Source organism: Mirounga angustirostris, unplaced genomic scaffold (assembly GCF_029215605.1).
Source record: "Mirounga angustirostris isolate CCGP_5_RB_7025 unplaced genomic scaffold, mMirAng1.0.hap1 SCAF_14, whole genome shotgun sequence".
NCBI classification, from domain to species: domain Eukaryota; kingdom Metazoa; phylum Chordata; class Mammalia; order Carnivora; family Phocidae; genus Mirounga; species Mirounga angustirostris.
In genome coordinates this window covers 55,960,206-55,976,657 of record NW_026991722.1, presented here as the reverse complement: position 1 = coordinate 55,976,657, position 16,452 = coordinate 55,960,206, and the positions used below count along the sequence as shown (strand labels likewise).

At 38.5% G+C, this 16,452-nt stretch overlaps 1 protein-coding gene and 1 pseudogene across 8 annotated transcripts in view; one reads left to right on the top strand and one right to left on the bottom strand.

The window, feature by feature from the left end:
• Positions 1-16,452, bottom strand: part of ARHGAP28 (Rho GTPase activating protein 28) — a 225,329-nt gene that overhangs the window by 162,756 nt on the left and 46,121 nt on the right. For 2 of the 8 annotated variants that reach the window (XM_064577903.1, XM_064577902.1), the window contains exon 2: positions 13,113-13,297. The exons of the other annotated variants lie outside the window; for them this stretch is intronic. The gene's annotated coding sequence lies outside the window, so the exon portion shown is untranslated. The remainder of the gene's footprint in view (positions 1-13,112; positions 13,298-16,452) is intronic. 8 annotated transcript variants of the gene reach the window in all.
• On the top strand, positions 9,376-10,027 carry LOC123852746 (chromobox protein homolog 3-like; annotated as a pseudogene).

Below are 16,452 nucleotides of genomic sequence, written 5' to 3'. Positions count from 1 at the left end.
TGAACTGTCTGTTAGCCTGCATTTTAACTATATTGCTTCAAAGCATCCTGTCTGGAATAGTCACATAGCTCTTTGGATGCCCTACATCAGCACGAAGGCTCTCCTATACTATACTCCTGCCATCACAGGCAGTACTGTGTCGGGTTATTGCCTCCACGTCTCCAGCATTCCTTTTGAAGTTTATGGAGACATTATTTGGAATGAGCTCTGTAAGTTATGGAACAGGAAGAAACATCTCCTTTAGCACCTACTTATTCCATACATTTCAGATAGTTATGTACCACTTTAGTAGACAAATAACTGAAATATTGTGCCTTTCTGTCTTTTTAAACAAAATAATGGACGCTTCACGTCCCAAATAGTGATTTCTGTGAAGTACCAGGTTGGATTCTGGGGAAGTCTCCTTTAAGGTGATGTGCAGCTGGGCAGGAAATATCCTTTCATTTCAGACCCCAATTTTACTACTATGTATATCCATATGAGAAATCTAGAAAGTTTAAATCTTCATGTTCATTTAATTGAGTACATCTAACATATGGAGTATTATGTAATCTTCATAGCTAACAGAGAGAAGACCTGTTCCCCTGCTCACTTACAAACAGTTTGCTTGGTACCTGAGCTTTGTAAACCTATCATTTATTCATCACTAAAGTGCCCTAGCAATGAATGTCCATCTCATCAGCACTGACATTGTCCAAACACTCCTCTCAATGGTTTTTGTCCCCTTAAATAATCCACAGGCTTCTATATCACTAAGATACAATTCCCTTTTGCTCAATCCCCCCCTTCCTTCTGTTTAGATAAGCACTTGGGGGTGATTGTTCTCAGTGCAATCTTCTCTCAGGTCTTATCACCAGGTCACACTACACCTTCAGAGATAGCCGAAAGGCTGTTACACTCTGTCTCCTCTATATACTCTATACTCAAGATGGTGGTGAGTTGCTTCCCTATGTCTTTACTATAATAATACTGTACATCTTCACTGAACTGCCTTCATGCTCTCCACTTCTGGAAAATTTCCAGGGAGGGTCTGTGTTTACATCAGCAAGACTGATTCAAAACACCACCTCTGGGGTTTTAACAGGCTTTGAAACACATTCCTGCAATCTGCTCAACTCAGGTCCGTAGGAGGCCTCCCAGTAAATCTGTTACTTTACTTTGTCATTTTACTTATTGCAGACGGGCACTGATTTCCTTGTAGCTCATTTCATAAGTAATTTTATTTTTCTAAAATTTCTGCTGGAACCTTGGATAATAGAACCTTGCATTATTATGCCCATTGTCTTCAGAACTCCTCTGTAAAGATTCTGCTTGCTTAAGTAAGCTAAGCATTGTTCTGTTTTCCATCTAATTTTTTTTTCCTTCAGCTTTAGGATCATAAAAATTCAGTTCTTTTTTATATTTTCCAATCTAAACACAAGCCTTACCTTGTTAAATTTGCTTTTGGTTAGCACAGTTATTATTCAATTAATCCCTTAGTTTATAGTTTAACAAGTGCCTTACAAAATTCTTAAGAGATAGGATGTGTACAAAGGGGGTTGGGCAGGGAGCAGTTATTAAAAGCAGAACTATGGGGGCTATCAAAACAAAACTGTAGAATGTCAAATTTAAGAATGATTTCTAGGGGTGCCTGGATGGCTCAGTTGGTTAGGAGTCTGCCTTCAGCTCAGGTCATGATCCCCGGGATCCTGGGATTGAGCCCCATGTTGGGCTCTCTGTTCAGTGGGGAGCCTGCTTCTCCCTCTCCCTGTTGCTCCCCCTGCTTGTACTCTCTGTCAAATAAACAAAATCTTAAAAAAAAAAAAAAAGATTTCTAACAATAATGTAAATCCCTTTTACTTACAAGATTTAAAGTAAAATAAAGACTCCCTATTTAATCATCAAAGCACACCAGTATAAAATTATTTTCACAAACAAATAAGCACATCAAGCATATCCTAGACATTATGCTGGAAATGTATCACCTATCATAGACCTTGGTTTTGCTTACCACACTCTGAAATCTAAAGCTAAAACTAAAAAGAAAAAAACAAAACAAAACAAAACCCTTACCCCTCCCAACTCATACCATACAAAAGCAGTATTTCATCTAAATGGTCTTTCTTAACACACTCTAATCTAAAAAGAAGGCTCAAAAGGGCTAAAGTAGACTCTACCTTTGATTACAAAATATATCAGGAAAACAATCTAAAAATGCATTGGCAAAAATATAAAGATGATGCTACACAACCTTTAAAAAGAACCCAGAACACTCTGAAGCAAATGATTCTAATTTGAAGAAAACGAAATTCAAATAAACAACAAAAGCACCCGTCCTAATACTTCCCCTTCCTGTGAAAGACAACGCAAAGGACAAAAACAAGAAAAGAAAGAAAGAAAAAAGAAAAGAAAGAAAGAAAGAAAGGAAAGGAAAGGAAAGGAAGAAAGAAAGAAAGAAAGAAAGACAGACAGACAGACAGAAAGAAAGAAAGAAAGAAGACAGAAAGAAAGAAAGAAAGAAAGAAAGAGAAAGAAAGAAGGAAGGAAGGAAGGAAGGAAGGAAGGAAGGAAGGAAGGAAGGAAGGAAGGAAGAAGAAGAAGAAGAAAAGAAAAGAAAAGAAAAGAAAAGAAAAGAAAAGAAAAGAAAAGAAAAGAAAAGAAAAGAAAAGAAAAGAAAAGAAAAGAAAAGAAAAAAGAAAAGAAAGAAGTGCCTGGGTGGCTCAGTTGGTTAAGCGACTGCCTTCGGCTCAGGTCATGATCCTGGAGTCCGGGGATCAAGTCCCGCATTGGGCTCCCTGCTCGGCAGGGAGTCTGCTTCTCCCTCTGACCCTCCCCCCTCTCATGCTCTCTCTATCTCATTCTCTCTCTCAAATAACTAAAATCTTAAAAAAAAAAAAAAAGGAAGGAAGGAGAGAGAGGAGAGAGAAAGAAAGAAAGAAAGAAAGAAAGAAAGAAAGAAAGAAAGAAAGAAAGAAAGAAAGAAAGAAAGAAAGAAAGAAGAAAAGACAAGACATATAAGGAGTCACTGACAAAAGGGCTGTATGGATAACAGTGCTCTAAAAATTAAATATGAAAGGAGATTAACAGACACTGTGGAAACCTTTCTGGGAAGGGCTGCATTTGTGTTTCTTGAAATAGGCCTTCTGCTTGCTATTAATCAGACTAAGGCTGGCTTTGAGAGTATGCCCTAACGAAGGTACTGATTTCTTGAAGAAGGATAAGGGAGGAGTAGGTGGAGGCCAAGAAAAGATGTGAAGAAATGGATGGACAAAGGCAGCACACAAAAATCCCAGGCACAGTACTTTCTGCAGGGCAGGTATGCAATGGGCATTCCCTCCCCACCCACCTGTCTTCTCTAGAACCAGGGCAAAAACACAGCTGCTTCTGCTTGGCGTCCTTTGTCCCAACATGGAAAACCAGAGGAAAGGCTTGGTAGCCTGACCAAAGAAATACATCAATTCCACTTAAGAGTGAAAGTGCTTGCTTGGGTAATGGAGTCTCCCTCAGTAGATGTTTCCAAAATTAATCTGGAAAGACTGGATTAGAGTTTTATTTTTTTTAAAGATTTATTTGCAAGAGAGAGCACAGGGGAGCAGGGGGGAGGGGCAGAGGGAGAGGGAGTGAGAATCCCGAGACTCTGCACTATGCATGGAGCTCCAGGCGGGGCTCGATCTTAGGACCCTGAGATCCTGACCTGAGCTGAAACCAAGAGTGAGATGCTCCACTGACTGAGCCACCCAGGCGCCCCTGGATTAGAGTTTTAAAGGCTCCTGCCTTTAAAATTCCAGTTCCTCCAAAGCAGGAACTGGAATCAAAAGACCTTTAAAATTCCAGTTCCTCCAAAGCAGGAACTGGAATCAAAAGACCTCTAAGCCATTTATTTTTATGCATCTATTAATATTCCATCTTAACTAGTCTTCCCAAATTAGTAACAGGGCTTACCGACTCTTCTCCTATATCTGAGCTTTAGAAACGTACAGCTACCCTGTAACAAAAATCTTCTTTCAAAGGTTAAAAAAATCACAGTTTACTATCACTTAATATTATGTACCTATAACCTAATAATAAAACCATAAGCTCCACTTACTCATTCAATTAAAAACGGATTAAAAACAAGCTATAGCAACCATCATCTACTCTCTTCTTTCCCCTCTTAAATGAAAGAATCAGCTAAGGAAAGAAGCCTGTAGCCCAAGTGATTGATCAAAGAAGTGCTCTCAACCTTACCTTTTAGAAGGTTAAAAGTCTCACGGATGATATTCTTAAGGGAGAAGTACAAAACATCTGTGCGAGCATGTGTCCTCATGGCCCAGAGGTGGGGAGGCCATCCTCCCAAGCACATCCACCACCCCACGCCCTCTGAGCACTGCCTCCCTCTCTGAGACAGGACAGTGCTGGTTGCCTCCAGCCCAGCAGCAAAGAAACAAAGGGCACTGGAGTTTCTTGCAGGAGGAGAAAGAATTCCCACTGCACGGTAGCTATTTAAAGAGGTAGGGTCTGTGGGACAGATCTGCCTCCCAGCCTTCCTGTTTGTGTCCCAGCTCCAATTTTCACCCACTTCCTAAGGAAGAATGCAAAGTGGAATCAGCCTCGAGAAGGCTGAGATTTATGAAAACCCGTGCAGTTTGAGAGGGCAAGTTTTAGAGAGTCTTCCCCTTTCCTTCTTTTCCTCACTAAACAGATATGAGGCTTTATTAAAAGTATTTTCAAAGTCAAAAGCAAACACTGTATCTATCATGATTTGATAAGTATTTCCACTCCAGAAAGAATTTTAACCTGAAATGCAGGAACAAAAGATTTTGTAGATAAATAATCCAACATGTCATAATGCATCCCAGTCATAGTGCAGAGCAAAAATGTGTACCTTATGGTCAGAAGGCAAGAGCTTGATTCAAAAAACCTCTGGGATTTGCTAGCTTTAAGTAAAGAAATTCACCCAATCTCTCTGGGCCTCACATAAGAAATTCACTCCATCTTTCTGAGCCTCATTTTCTTTGTCTGAATAAATGGGAATAATAACATGTACTTTACATGTCTATTGTGAGAACTGCAAAAGACAACTGTAAAAGACCCTGTATTTTGCTTTATATAAAAGTCAGATCATGCTGTCACTGCATCCTGGCATACAATTTCCCAGCTGCTGTTACATAGTATCAGTCATTAGCAGCTGGATACAAAGAGCTAATACCTCCCCTCTCATCTCTCCAAAATTATACTCTGTATGCATTTGTTCACTTGCCTGTTATCTGACTTCCCCAATGGTAATAAATACTTAACAATATTCCCAGAATCAAGAATAGCACTTAGCATTTATTAATATACAATAAGTACTTGTTAAATAAATGAAGAGAGAAATACACAATTTCAGAAAAATCAAGCAAAATGCTCTACACATAGTAAACCTGTAACTTATGAATTAATGAATGAACCACAACTTTTTTTCTACAGAAAAACATCCCAGGAAAAAATGCAATATAACAGAATTTTTTTTTTTTTAAAGATTTTATTTATTTATTTGAGAGAGAGAGCACATGAGAGGGGGGAGGGTCAGAGGGAGAAGCAGACTCCCCGCCGAGCAGGGAGCCCGATGCGGGACTCGATCCTGGGACTCCAGGATCATGACCTGAGCCGAAGGCAGTCGCCCAACCGACTGAGCCACCCAGGCGCCCAATATAACAGAATTTTAAGACAAGTTGGAACTCTTAAAAACATTTGACATAAATATGACTATATGTTTTGTTAGATCACCCTGTTCAAATACATTATTAAGATGGTTAAGGTACAGGTTTCTTACAACATGGATATGAGTTACAATATTCAGTATAAATTAATTCAGTGAAAAAGAGTTTACCTTAGTTTAGAATTTACCTAAAATCCTTCCTCAGGCCTCTTTCTGTTAAAAAATGGAAACTCCTATCCTCTGGTGCCCTTCAAGGTCTAGTGTGTAGCAGTGGGATTTGATAAGGACTCACTGATTCTTTTTTAAGAGCATTACCCAGACAAGGAGGATACAAACCTGTGGTCCCTTGTGGTTCTTATGATCCAACTACTAATGTTTCATATGACATAACAACATGCCGGGAGACAGGATAGTCTCAGGGATCTGTAACAACAGATTTAGTTTCGAGCCTTCACATCACTGCCTCAATCCAGTTCAGGCCACGAGAGACTAAAAATCAATTCTTTGATGGCTGCTCATTAATTTATCACGTGTAAAGAAGAAAGCGACTTTAGTGGATACTTCTCCATTTTATTAAATTACCAAGAGAGGAAAGATCCTGCATCTTAAAAGATCATGTAAAACATAATTCCCTCTTACTTTAAGGATTTCTCTTGCTTTGCTTGAGAAATAGGACCTTCCACGTCTCTCTTCCTTTCCTCTCTGCCTTCTCTCTTGGCTCCCACTTTATAGATAGAGTAAGAGCTAACTACAGATCTTTTGGGAAGTGTTAAAAATGGAAAATAAAGATTTAAAGTTTCTCACTCTGAATGAAGTCATTTTGGTTCCGCAATATGAGGAAGCATTCCATAACCACTGAGCCTGAAAGCTGTATTGCTTTTGGCCAACAAGAAAGAATCTCTGAAGAACAGAGAGCGGTGGTCATATAAAAACAGAATTTCCTGCCTTTAACAAGTATCTATACTCTTTTTCTGAGCTCAAAGTTTCAGACATTGTGACATGTTGTTTGCCACAAACCCATTCCTTCTTTCTGATGCAGCCTCCCCAGTGCTAGAGGCATTTTTAATTGATTAATTACAAATTCTAAAGAACTTTTGAAATAGATTTTTTGACAGCTTCCAGCAGCAAGGCTTTCTCACCTTACATGTAGCCTCTGCCCTGACAAACACCAGTCTACAGGGAGCTTGTAAGTTGAACTACAAGGGTTATCAGATGTGGCTTAAATGCCTCCTAGAACATGTACATTTGACCCTGGGGGAGGGGAACGAATTGTCAAAACTGCCATCCAACAGTCATCTGATGTAAGAAGAACCCTTGGAAGTACCCACCTGGAAGCTCTGCCATCCTCCCCTGGGGATGCTAATGGACCACTAGCTATTTCCTGTAGAACAGCTTTATTGTCCCGGTGACTGACAGACTTAATCAAGATACCACTGTGTATTTGTTTAGCAAACAAAAAGAAGATAACTTCAAGATACTGATTAGAGGGTTCTGCTATGCTATTTCTATTATTATAGTCTCAAGTATGTATCTTTTTTAAAAAAAAATTTTTACTTATTTATTTGACAGAGAGAGAGAGTGGCAGACAGAGGGAGAGTGAGAAGCAGGCTCCCCACTGATCAGGAAGCCCAACGTGGGGCTCGATCCCAGGACCCTGGGATCATGACCTGAGCCGAAGGCAGACCCTTAACCGACTGAGCCACTCAGGCACCCCTATATATCTCATTTTTAATAAACATTTATCTAATGCTACAAAAAACATAAAAATCAATCTTTAAGGGAAGATAATTCATAGGCATGACTAAAAGGAACAAATATCATAGAACACATTATCTCAAAGTCTGCCATTCCTAGGTATGTACGCTGCACAACAGAATAATAATGAATATTTTTTTTGCCATCTGCTGTTTTATAAGACAGCTGATTTCCTGTGAGCTGACTCTAGCAATTATGATTAATGAGGAATAAAAGAAGTAAAACAAAGTTACATTCAAAGATCAATCTTATTGATAAGGATGTATTTTGATAGCAAGTTAATTCTGAGAGGTTAGGACTATTTCTTTTCCAAAATGAGAGAAAAAGAAGATGATTATTTGTCAATTCATGAATTGGTAAGACAGGTACAGAAGTAACTATAAGCACAAAGGTAGTGTGTACTAAAAGGGAAAGTATAGCTTAATATCAAGAGTGCAGGGCATGGGGCACCTGGGTGGCTCAGTCATTAAGTGTCTGCCTTCAGCTCAGGTCATGGTCCCAGGGTCCTGGGATCGAGCCCCACATTGGGCTCCCTGCTCAGCGGGAAGCCTGCTTCTCCCTCTCCCACTCCCCCTGCTTGTGTTCCCTCTCTCGCTGTGTCTCTCTCTGTCAAATAAATAAATAAAATCTTAAAAAAAAGAGTGCAGGGCATGAAGTAAGAAGGGCATAGGTCTAACTGGCTTTGCCACTTGCACACTGCGTGAGTTTGGGCAAAGTTAATCCTTCTACGCTTTGCTTTACTCATGGATAAAACAGAGATCACAATAGTGCCTGCCTCCTAGGACAGTGGTGAAAAATAAACAAATTTTGAGTACAAATCCTTAACAGAGCACCTGGCTTTTGAAGTTCTCAATAAATAACACGGATACAAAAGAAAAAGATTAAAAGAAATACTTAAATTGCCATGGACATCCAAAGGAGAAAGACAATTCCATCCATAAAAAAGAGATACAGAATTTTCTAGCCAGGAAACTCCTGTCTTGGGATAGTTTGAATATACATGTTGTCCTTGACTTATAATTGGGGAGAGAGTACCTGGAAAGAAGAGGGGCCACTGCCACCGCTTATCTCCCAGTTCCCATACCGCCTTCTTTCTGAAATGCCCAACCATGGTCCTACATCCAATCTCAGCCTGTGTCAATCCAGGGCATAGTAAATGACCTTGGAGTCTCTTCTCTCCCTCCCCAAAAAATTGCTTCTTGTTCAACAACAGAGATGTTCTCAAAGGCTACCTTAATATGTAAAAGAAAACATCCAGAATATTCATAAAAACTAAAATTTCTGTTTCTGGTCATGACGGATTAACTGGGAATGGAGTAGCCTTCCTGCCATACAACTGGAAAACTGGATAAAATATGTGAAAAACTGCTTATAAATATTAGAAGAAAGTAAAGATGTGATCCCTGAGAGAAAGGGAACAACTGAGGTAAATCCTACAGTTATCCCAGCTTTCATCCTGGATGCACATTCCAGACTGGAAGTGTAGTGAGAGGAAACCCAAGAATACTGTGGTCTCACTGAGCTAAGGGGACACAGAATAGAGGTCACAGAGGCTAAGGGAGATGAAATTTTCTAGGACAATACCAGACAGGAAGAAGCTATGCAGGGCTCAAGAAATCCAAATAAGGGTCTCTTTGAGTTTGTTGCTAAATGGTAAGTCACACATAAACAGGGTTAACTTCATAATGCTAGACAAAAAACGAATGAGGATCTTTAAGTTAAATGATTCACAGATATCACAAAGAGCTAGGAGACACCTGGGTTTTTAATAGCTAGAACAGGAAGTCTGTGTTGAGCACCTGGAGTTCAGGTCCCAACCCCAGAAGAGTCTTTAGTAGTAAGATAACTTTAAAGTATCAGTTTAGTAATATGTCTAAAGGTTACTGTAGACCTGCCCAAACAAACCTTTTAAGAGAAAGACAACAAACTTTACACTGAATAAAAGCAAACAAATCAGGGAGACGCCGCAGACCCGGGACCCGGAGCAGCTCGGAGGCGGTGAATAATAGCTCTTCAAGTCTGCAATAAAAAATGGCCTCCAATAAAACTACATTGCAAAAAATGGGAAAGAAACAAAATGGAAAGAGTAAAAAAGTAGAAGAGGCAGAGCCTGAAGAATTTGTGGTGGAAAAAGTACTGGACTGACGTGTAGTGAATGGGAAGGTGGAGTATTTCCTGAAGTGGAAGGGATTTACAGATGCTGACAATACTTGGGAACCTGAAGAAAATTTAGATTGTCCAGAGTTAACTGAAGCATTTCTTAATTCTCAAAAAGCTGGTAAAGAAAAAGATGGTACAAAAAGAAAATCTTTATCTGACAGTGAATCTGATCATAGCAAATCAAAGAAGAAAAGAGATGCTGCTGATAAACCAAGAGGCTTTGCCAGAGGTCTTGATCCTGAACGAATAATTGGTGCCACAGACAGCAGTGGAGAATTAATGTTTCTCATGAAATGGAAAGATTCAGATGAGGCAGACTTGGTGCTGGCAAAAGAGGCAAATATGAAGTGTCCTCAGATTGTAATTGCTTTTTATGAAGAGAGACTAACTTAGCATTCTTGTCCAGAAGATGAAGCTCAATAATTGTTTGCGTTGCTTTTTATATATATATATAAAATCTGGGTCTTTGTTTTTTTGATTTATTAGTGTGAAGAAATAACATTCTAATGAAAATCACGTTTGATACGTTTGTTTTGAAGTAGTATTGGGGGAGTTGTTGGGTTTTTTTTGCATCTATAGCACTGGTTACTTTGAACAAATAAAAGCTTTCTGTAGTTGCTTCCTTTATCAGAAAAAAATATTTGAGACCATGGTATATTATCCCCCTGCATTAGAGAACACCTTTTTAAATGTTGGGGGAAATTTCATAGTCGTTACTCAGTCAGAATTTGTGTTTAGGGGCGCCTGGGTGGCTCAGTTGGTTAAGCGACTGCCTTCGGCTCAGGTCATGATCCTGGAGTCCTGGGATCGAGTCCCGCATCGGGCTCCCTGCTCGGCGGGGAGTCTGCTTCTCCCTCTGACCCTCCTCCCTCTCATGCTCTCTGTCTCTCATTCTCTCTGTCTCAAATAAATAAATAAAATCTTTAAAAAAAAAAAAAAAGAATTTGTGTTTAACTCCTATATGCCTGAGGACCATTCTGGGTCTTTTGTTTATTTAGGGGGTTTTTGTGTGTATACTTAAAATACATACATAAATGGTTTTTGTTTTTTTAACATTCACCAAAACAAAAACAGCATTTATAACCATGGATAAGCCCATGTTTCTGGGATGCTATCATTTTCAGCAACTTAAGAAATCACTTAAAGTTAAACAAGTTTTTCCTGAAGCCTTAACCTTTCAAATTTTTAAATTGGACAATTTAAAAGCAGCAATATCTGAATCCATATTCATATCTACAGTCATAAATGCAAGTTCATTTGCAAGTTCCCTAAAAGGAAAATTTTATCACCACCAACAACCTCCCCACCCAAATGACAAAACTAGGTAAGTCCTGGTGTGTTTTAATTAGGTAAGCAAAACTTAGTTAAATGGACATTTAAAGGTTCCTTCTAGTGAACCATTCCTTTTCAAGAAGTTGAAATCTCTGTGCTGTATTGACTAAGAGGTCATGATTCATGGAATGTCTAAGACTTTGTTCATGGAAACCTAATCATAATCAGATGGTTAGAGATGTTGGCAATTTAGCTCCTGCTGAAATAAATGGGTGGACAGACTTTTATAATCCAAATTCTTAACCTGCATGTATTTTCTTTATCCCAACTCGTTCCTGACATGTAGGCTCAGTCTTCTCAGTATTTGATTTACTGGTTCAGCAGAAACCAGGAAAAACAATAACTTTGTAGTCAGAATGTTATCCAACTGTATATTGTTTACTTTATTGTAAATACTGGTAAACAGTGGTCAATAAATAGTTTTATATTCAAAAAAAAAAGCAAACAAATCACAAATCTAGCATTCAATTAAAAAAAATACTACACATGCAAAGAAGCAGGAAAATGAAGATAGAGAAACAGATTCAAAATGACATAGTTGAGGAATCAGCACACAAGAACAATTATAAATGTGCTCAACATACCTAAGGACTTAAAGGAAATATATGAGGAAACAAATAGAAAACTTAAAAATGAGACTTTACAGAAATGAAAAATTATCTGAAATGAAAATATACTAGATGGGATTATCAGGATATTAACTGCAGAAAGACCAGTATCTTTGAAGACAATATAGACAACAGCCAAACACAAAGAGCAGGGGGAAAGGCTGCAAAAAAACGAACAGCCTCAGTGACTTGTGGGATGACATCAAGTGATCTAACATATATGTTATTGGAGTCCTGGGATAGGGGTCAGAGGATAAAAATGATATAGAGAAATAATGGATGAAATTTTTCCAAATTCAATGAAAACTACAACCTAGAAATCCAAAAAACTCAATGAGCCCCAACAAAGATAATACAAATAAAACCACAGCCAGGCAAATATCATGACACAATTGCTAAAATCCAGAGATAAAGGGAAACATCAAGAGCGGCAGAATGGAAAAAACAGACATAATGTACAGGAGAACAGTAAGAATGACTGCAAACTTCTCATTAAAACAACACAAGCAAAGAGTAGCTGAATGACATCTTTAAAGTACTTGAAAGAGGGGAGCCTGGGTGGCTCAGGCATTTAGGCGTCTGGGATTGAGCCCTGCATCAGGCTCCCTGCTCCTCAGGAAGCCTTCTTCTCCCTCCCACTCCCCCTCTGCTTAAGTTCCCTCTCTCGCTGTCTCTATCTCTCTGCCAAATAAATAAATCTTTAAAAAAATAAAGTACTGAAAGAAAAATGAAAGGTCATCCTAAAATCCTATATCCAGTGAAAACTCCTTCAAAACAAAGACTAAATAAATACTATCTTAGACAAACAAAAGTAAAAAGAATTCATGGCCAGCAGATCTGCACCACAAGAAATGTTAGAGCAAGTTTTTCATGAAAGAAAATAATTCCAGATGGAAACTTGGATCTGCACAAAAGAATTAAAAGTGTGGACATTTGTAAATTTGTGAGCACATGTAAAATTAAAGTATGTCCTTGTTTTTTTATTTCTTTAAAATAAAATTGACTGTTTAAGGGGCGCCTGGGTGGCTCAGTTGTTAAGTGTCTGCTTTCGGCTCAGGTCATGATCCCAAGGTCCTGGGATCAAGTCCCGCATCGGGCTCCCTGCTCAGTGGGGAGCCTGCTTCTCCCTCTTCCACCCCCTCTGCTTGCATTCCCTCTCTCACTGTGTCTCTCTCTGTCAAATAAATAAATAAATAAATCTTTAAAAAAATAAAATAAAATAAAATTGTTTAAAAACAAAAATAATAAGTGTATTATTATAAGGTTTTTGATATATGTACTAACATTCATGACAACAATAACACAAAGGACGGGAAAGAGAAAATGAAAGCATAAAATCATAAGGTTATTACATTACACATGAAGTGATATATTATTTGAAGGTGAAAAGTGATAAGCTAAAGTGGCATATCATAAACTCTGCAGTGACCACTAAAAATAATGGATAAACAGCTATAAGACAAGACTGGAGATAAATGGAATAATAAAAAATATACTTAAGTAATCCAAAAGAAGGCCAAGAAAGAGGAGAACAGATGGGATAAATAGAAAACATAGCAAGATAGTATATTAAACCCAACGACACTAATTAGGGGCACCTGGATAGTTCAGTCGGCTGAGCCTCTGACTCTTGATTTTGGCTCAGGTCATGATCGCAGGGTCCTGGGATAGAGTCCTGGGTGGGGTGCCACACTCAGCGGGGAGTCTGCTTCTCTCCTTCTGACCCTCCCCCTGCTCGCACGCTCTCTCTCTCTCTCTCTCGTTCTCAAATAAATAAATAAATCTTAAAAAGAAAAAAGAAAAAGAAACACACTAGTTATAAAGACACAGAGTAAAAGGATGGACTGTTTAGCATGTAAACATTAATCATAAGAAAGCTTGGATGGACATTAATTCAGACAAAGCAGACTTCTGTGGCTCTTTGTGTCCTAGGGGAGGCAGATGTCAAGACTAAATCAGAGGTTCAGGAGATTTATTTGGGGAGACATTTGTGCAAGACAAAGGCAAGAGAGAGCAAGACTGGACAGGAAAAGACCTTCAGGGATGAATGCTATCTGACACCAGTGAAAGGAGAGGAGGAGAAAGAAGATTTGGGTTGGAAGGGCCTCAGGCTGCAGTGCAGGTACAAGAGTCTCAGTCAGGCTGATGGGCTGTCCCCAGCAGATACTGCCCAGTAGAAGACCTGGCATTGGGCAAAAACAGCCCAGCTCCAGTATCATGTTGTGCTCGGTCATGAACTGGCAGCATCCTGGGGAGAGCATAGCTATAGCAGGAATATATAGCAGATCCCTCAAGTATGGCAGCTGAAGTCACCGGCTAAGTATACTACTTTTTGGAAAGGAAGTTTGAATAGCACAACTCTATGGACAGCCACAACTTTAGAACAAGGGACATGACCAAGGACAAAGAACATTATTTCTTAATGATAAAAAAGCTGATTTCACAAAGAGAACCTAACAACCTAACCCTAAATATGTGTGCACTAAATCACAAGACTTCAAAATACTTAAAGTCAAAACTCTAAAAACTCAAGGGAAAAACAGACAAATCACATTTATAGCTAGAGATGTCAACACTTCTCTCTGACAGACAGTACAAGTAAACAGAAAATTGGAAAAAATATAGAAAAGTTAAACAACAGCATCAACCAAATAAACTTAATGGATATTTCTAGAATACTCCCACCCAAAAGAGCAGAATAGATATTCTTTTTGAACTCACAGTGCATGTCACGAAGATAAATCATATGCTTGGCCATGAAACAAATGTCAACAAATTTTAAAAGACTTAACTCATAAAGTATGTTCTTTGACCATAATGGAAGTTATTTAGAAATTGGTAAAAGAGATCTAAAAAATGCCCAAATATTGGGAATTAAACAATATATGTTTAAATAACCCAGAGATCAAAGAAGAAATCCTAAGGGAAATTAGAAAATATTTGTAATTGAGTAATAGTAAAACTACAACATCACCACACAAAACTACACAAATCAATATTCATGCGATGCTGCTAATGCAATCCTTAGAGGGAATTTTATAGCATTAAATGCTTATTATTAATAAAGAAGTCAATAACACATGATCTAAGCTTCCATCTTAGGAACCTAGTAAAAGAAGAAAAAATTAAGCCCCAAATAAAGCAAAGTGAAGAAACAATTAAGAATGTAAATTAATGAAAAGAGTAAGCAGGTAAAAGATAGAGAAAATAAGTTTTTAAAACCTGGGTTTTGGAAAAGATGAATAAAACTGATAAATTTTTAGCAATTTGATCAAAAAAAAAGGAGAGATTAATAACCAGTATTGTGAAGGAAAAAGAGGATGGTCCCTCAAAATCCAACAGATAGCAAGTGGATAGTAATGGAATATTATAGACAACCATATGCCAAGAAATCCAACAGCTTACATGAAATGGACAAATTCCCCCTGAGAGATATAAACTACTAAAGCTGACAGCAGAAGAAATAGAATCTACTCACATTTATTAAAGAAACTGAATTCATAATTTAGAACCTGCCAAAAAGAGAACTCCAGGCCTAGATGGCCTCACAGTATGCTATCAATTTAAAAATGAAAAAATACCAAACCTGCACAGAAAATGGGAGGCACAGAGAACTCTTCTCAATTCACTGTAAGAAATCAGAATTATCCTGATATGAAATCCATACAAGACATTACAAGAACTAAAACCAACAGACCAACATTGTTCATAAACATAAACACAGAAATCCTCCATAAAACAAGAGAAATCAAATCCAGCACTAGTTGATGACATCTTGTATCTGACTGCTAAAGTCTATAGCAATATTATTACTGTTGAGTCCTGTTTTTTCTTATGTCACTGTAAATCCTCTGTTGGAGATGAAGACTTACATTTGCACTGGTCATTTGATTTAAATTCAATAGTACAGGTCCTCCTGGTTAAATATATTGTTATACTGCCTAAGATGATGCAGTAAAATGGCTGGAACACAGCAAGTGCCTACAATTTCTTTTCTTTTTTATTTTTAAAAGATTTTGTTTATTTATTTGACACAGAGAGAGACAGCGAGAGAGGGAACACAAGCAGGGGTGTGGGAAAGGGAGAAGCAGGCTTCCTGCCGAGCAGGGAGGCCGATGTGGGGCTCGATCCCAGGACCCTGAGATCATGACCTGAGCCGAAGGCAGTCGCTTAACCAACTGAGCCACCCAGGTGCCCCGTGCCTACAATTTCTAATGCTACCATTTTTTAGCACCTAGGTCCAACTATAACATGTAGTCCGTCAAATCATTGTTTGCAGACTTGAACTGATTAGGCATATGGATCCTCTTAAAGTGAATTCTTTAATTAGCCCTGTTGATAATACAGAAAAACTGATGACACAGAATGCAGAGTGAGTGACCTTACAAGGAGTTATGATTGATTTGAATTCCAAGGCAAGCTTGGAAACAGGATCTAAGGGTCTTAGCTTGTGCATTGGGCTAGCATACACTTCATATCCAATTGGTTAGAGAACAGATTGCAACCTCAGAAGGCAGAGTCTTTAAGCTCCTGAAGACGGATGCATTAACGTCAGGGCCAGCTTAGTCCTGCCAAGGACCCCTTGATTGTAGCAGGGAGAGGAGACATCTTCCTGTGAACTTGCAGGACTCAGGCCTCTCTTAAGACATTGTTTATTGTCTTGAGCTATTCCTGTGGTGATTAGGAACAATCTGATGGCAAAGATTAACAGTACTTTATCATATCTGAATGTATGGCTGAAGTATTGCAGTTACTTTCAATTTTCCCTTAGCACTGTTTTAAACATCACTATTGCACTGAGTCAAATTCACTTTATGACTAATAATAATATTAGCTTTATTTGTTTTCCTTTCAGTTGATAAAACAATGGGTGATTATATAGTAGATTATATAGTAGGCTCTTCTTCAGGTATATTCTGGAGATCTACCTGAATACCC